Source organism: Triticum dicoccoides, chromosome 7B, assembly GCF_002162155.2.
Source record: "Triticum dicoccoides isolate Atlit2015 ecotype Zavitan chromosome 7B, WEW_v2.0, whole genome shotgun sequence".
Classification (NCBI taxonomy): Eukaryota; Viridiplantae; Streptophyta; class Magnoliopsida; order Poales; family Poaceae; genus Triticum; species Triticum dicoccoides.
This window is the reverse complement of record NC_041393.1, coordinates 567,565,986-567,571,628: the sequence shown is the minus strand read 5'-3', so window position 1 is coordinate 567,571,628 and position 5,643 is coordinate 567,565,986.

Below are 5,643 nucleotides of genomic sequence, written 5' to 3'. Positions count from 1 at the left end.
CTTGATGCCCGTTATAGCAAGTGATATTCATGGTGCATGACGTACAATCCACGACATTTGACTTTCCAAATGTTGTTTTCATGCGCTATAAATTTTAATAGGCAGTGATTGCTTTCCAAAAATATATACTACTGATTTCTTTGCAATGATTACTTTCCAAACAAAAAGAGTATGTATACACGCTCTGATTTTTAAGGTATCCGATATGACCAAACTATACGAAATATCGTCCCAAATGTTTGTATGTATAATTACAACGTATATTATGTATTTTTTTGAAGTTTTACTTTTCAAGGTATCCAGTATTAAAAAAAGTTAAGGCCGGTCACACTTTTACCAACTAATATTTCTATACAAAATAAGGTGAATAAATAATATAAATGTGATCTTAATTTTTTTTACTTTTAGGAATATACGATGCATGCTGATACCCACACATGATTTTTTTCCTACGTACATATACCCACGCACAATTCTTTTTAGTCTAAGTAATGTCCGATTGCATATCAATACCCACACGCGGTTTTGCGTATGTACATGGATGTAAGATATCATACCCACAAATACTTTTCCAATACATGCATGGTTTGGAGATATACACGAAACTGATATACTTCGAATGGTACATAACCCAAAAAATGATACACTATTTTTTAACACACGTAAATTTTTTTGATATATACCCGTAAATGATATTGGGGATATACCCAGAAATAACATAATTTACATATATGTAAGATCTTGACTAGGTATATGAAAAAGTTAGTACGTGACTAGGTATATGAAAAAGTTAGTATGTGATTAGGTATACAATTTTTATAGGTATATGAATTAGTACATGACTAGATATATACAAATACCTAAGATATTGTATGCACAAACTAATTTTTTAATACAATATATGCCTTGAAGACATACCTACAAATAATATATTAGAAAAGGTATAATACATCAATAAAGTGCACGTACCATGCATGGATCATTAATTGCTAATTTTCTCTTTCTTGTTTAATGAGGGCATTAAGTGTCATATCAAGCAATAATTCTTTCCTAATGACAGAGTCAACGTTTAAGGCATTAGTTCTAGTACTAATACAAGTGCACACATCTTAGTGTAATCCGACGGTTTGTAGGCAAGGTGCCCATGCACCTAGGTGTCCCATATGGTCATCATATATATATATATATATGCGAAAGAAGTCGATCAGGGGAGCCACGAGAGGCCCACGAGGGTGGAGGGCACGCCCAGGGGTTGCGGCACGCCTACCAGCCTCGTGGCCACCTCGAAGCTGCCCTGACGTCTACTCAAAGTCTCCTTGATTGCTTCCGTTCCAAAAATAACTCTCCCGAAGGTTTCATTCCGTTTGGACTCCATTTGATATTCCTTTTCTTCGAAACACTGAAATATGTAAGAAAACAACAATTTGGGCTGGGCCTCCGGTTAATAGGTTAGTCCCAAAAATAATATAAAAGTCTTTCCCTAATAATAAAGCAGTTATTGTTTCTGCCTGCCCGCTCACCGACGCTAATTTTACAGAAAAAACATTTAGATTTGACTAATAAACCCGCAATCTAAAAAGAAAACAATTCGGCCTCCGTTTTGTCCCGTCTCGGGCTGACGAACCGGCCTACATTGTTGCATTGGGCTCAGCCCACGATGCCCACCACTTTTTTTTTGTCTAAGAAAAGGAAATCGCGCTTCCTCTACAACTCAAAGCAGATTCCTTTCTACAACTCAAAGTAGAATCTTTACGACTGAGAGCAAAGCAAGGAAATCCATCCATTAGTTAAAATTGGCTTCGATCCAAACAAGTCCTCGACGTTCAAGACGGCTCCCGAGCATGAGCGTGATGGTGGCTGGGATTGTGGGATTCTAGAGTTAAAGACTATCAGGTGGAGATGGCGGCGCCGCCGCTACGGAATACAAGCGCGATTCCGCAGCCGCACCTCACCCTGTGCCTTCCGCCGCCGGTGGTGCACGCCACCTCCGGCCGCGCTCCCCTCTCATCCCTCTCGGGCACGCGCCCCTGCCACTTCACCCACCTGCACCCCCAACCAGTCGCGCCACCAACGACGTGAGGGTTGTCGGCATCATCATCGTCACCCCCGAGGTACGGCTCTTCTTTCCCTAGAAGGACGGACATTCGGGAAAATTGGTTGCCGGATCCCGCTGTCGAGTCAATGCTTGGAGGCAGAGCCCATCGCTACCGAGCGGTGCCGGATATAGTGGAGAACTTGGGGTTGCTGGTGGTTGGTGCGGGGAGGGAAGGATTGGTTCACTAATCTGAACTTGACACGTCCAGCGCGGGCACTCCGCATGTTCTGCAAGACGCTCATTGCTTCCGACACCAGCATGCACAAGGCTCTCTCCTCTGGTTCATGGTGTCAGAGACAAAGAGATTTTGGTACCTCTAGGTGACTTGGTAGTGACATTTTTGGTTGGCCTATGCAGGATTACAGCCTGCAGAGGCCGTCCCAAGAGCTCGTGGCCAATGATATACACGGCACCAAATGGAGGTTCCGACATATAGCTCATGTTCAGTTTATTTGTCTGGCTGCAGGTCCATGTACAGTTTTTCGTCAGATATATGTAGGAGTTATACAATGTTGCGATATAACATGCCAATGGAAGGCATGAGAGATGATTGTTTATATTTACAGAGGAATATTGTTGATTAGCTTTTTCTATCGTCCATGACTGCATATGGTAGACATTTGCTCTCTACTGACTGTCAGAGCCAGTTAGCAGCAGAGATTCTTCATTACTATACCAACAGAGAAAGGTATTGAAAAATTCATCGCATTAGTGAATACTGAATACGTCTACCCATTCTTTATTAATCCATATTACAGAATGTACCTTTCTGAAATTGATCTATGATATATTTCAGTATTAGATACAAACTCTAAGTATTCGTGGATATAGGGAATATTTATATTAAGATCGTAAAAAATATTTATACAACAATAGACTTGATTATACTAATAATTTTCAGCTTGCACGGGGACCACTTATGTTACAAATCACGTATGCCCCTATGTCCCTTTTTGTTATCCTTACACCTTTATGCATCAAGCTTGATGACAAATTCTTGTATGGAAAATCTTTCTTGCATATTCAGAACTAATATGCAAGACACCAGGTGCCAGGTAAGGTGACCGAAGACTATTGCTTCCATTTATTCGATGGCGGGTTTGAATTAAGAGGTTGAGATAATGGGTGGAGGAAGAAAAAGAATATTTTTTTGTGGATAAAGAAAAAGAATTATTTAACGGTAAAAAAGGCGCCAATGCTATCTAGCTAGGATCATGAAGGTACATGTTCGACATGATCGATATCACACCACTAGAATATTTATGTATCTAAACCTAATTTCATGCCCTGCATTTTCCCGTTGCAACGCACTGGCATGTTTGCTAGTGTATAATAAAGCTCATAAACATCCAAAACAGGTAATATAATAGCATGGAACAATCAAAAATTATAGATATGTTGGAGACGTATCAAGCATCCCCAAGCTTAATTCCTGCTCGTCCTCGAGTAGGTAAATGATAAAAACAGAATTTTTGATGTGGAATGCTACCTAGCATATTTCTCAATGTAATTTTCTTTATTGTGGCATGAATGTTCAGATCCAAATAATTCAAGATAAAAGTTTAATATTGACATAAAAGTAATAATACTTCAAGCATACTAACAAAGCAATTATGTCTTCTCAAAATAGCATGGCCAAAGAAAGTTCATCCCTACAAAATCATATGGTTTGCCTATGCTCCATCTTCGTCACACAAAATATCCAAATCATGCACAACCTCGATTTCAGCCAAGCAATTGTTTCATGCTTTAGCCTTTTCAAACTTTTTCAACTTTCACGCAATACATGAGCGTGAGCCATGGATATAGCAATATAGGTGGAATAGAGTATGATGATGGGGGTTGTGTGGAGAAGACAAAAAAAGGAGAAAGTCTCACATTGACGCGGCTAATCAACGGCTAGGGAGATGCCCATCAATTGATGTCAATGCAAGGAGTAGGGATTGCCATGCAACGGATGCACTAGAGCTATAAATGTATGAAAGATCAACAAAAGAAACTAAGTGGGTGTGCATCCAACTTGCTTGCTCACGAAGATCTAGGGCATTTTGAGGAAGCCCATCGTTGTAATATACAAGCCAAGTTCTATAATGAAAAATGAAAAATTCCCACTAGTATATGAAAGTGACAACATAGAAGACTCTCTATCATGAAGATCATGGTGCTACTTTGAAGCACAAGTGTGGAAAAAGATAGTAACATTGTCCCCTCTTTTTTTTGGGCCTTCCTTTTTTTATTTGGCCTTTCTTTTTTTTTTTATTTGGCCTTTCCTTTTTTTATTTGGCCTTTCTTTTTTTCCTTTTTTTTCAAGGGACAATGCTCCAATAATGATGATCATCACACTTCTACTTATTTACAACTCATAGATTACAACTCGATACTAGAACAAAATATGACTCTATATGAGTGCCTCCGGCAGTGTACCGGGATGGGAAATGAATCAAGAGTGACATGTATGAAATATTATAAAGGTGGCTTTGCCACAAATATGATCTAAACTACATGATCATGCAAAAGCAATATGACAATGATGGAACGTGTCATAACAAATGGAACGGTGAAAAGTTGCATGGCAATATATCTCGGAATGGCTATGGAAATGCCATAATAGGTAGGTATGGTGGCTGTTTTGAGGAAGATATAAAGAGGTTTATGTGTGATAGAGCGTATCGTATCACGGGGTTGGGATGCACCGGCGAAGTTTGCACCAACTCTCAAGGTGAGAAAGGGCAATGCACGGTGCCGTAGAGGCTAGCAATGATGGAAGGGTAAGAGTGCGTATAATCCATGGACTCACATTAGTCATAAAGAACTCACATACTTATTGCAAAAATCTACAAGTCATCAAAACCAAGCACTACACTCATGCTCCTAGGGGAAGGGTTGGTAGGAGTTAACCATCGCGTGATCCCGACCTCCACAGAAAGGATGACAATCAAAGAAAGACATCATGCTACAAATTTGTTACACAACTTTTACCATACGTGCATGCTATGGGACTTGCCAACTTTAACACAAGTATTTCTCAATTTCATAATTACCCAACTAGCATGACTCTAATATCACCACCTCTATATCTCAAAACAATTATCAAGCATCAAATCGATAATAGCATCCAATTCACTTCCTATGATAGTTTTTATTATACCCAACTTGGATGCCCATCATTCTAGGACCAATTTTATAACCATAGCAAATACCATGCTGTTCTAAAAGACTCTCAAAATAATATAAGTGAAGCATGAGAGATCAATAATTTCTACAAAATGAAACCACTGCCGTGCTCTAAAAAGATATAAGTGAAGCACTAGAGCAAAATTGTCTAGCTCAAAGGATATAAGTGAAGCACATAGAGTATTCTAATAAATTCCGAATCATGGGTGTCACTCCCCAAAAGGTGTGTAAAACAAGGATGATTATGGTAAACTAAAAAGCAAAAACTCATATCATACAAGACGCTCCAAGCAAAACACACATCATGTGGTGAATAAAAATATAGCTGCAAGTAAAGTTACCGATGAACGAAGACGAAAGAGGGGATGCCATCC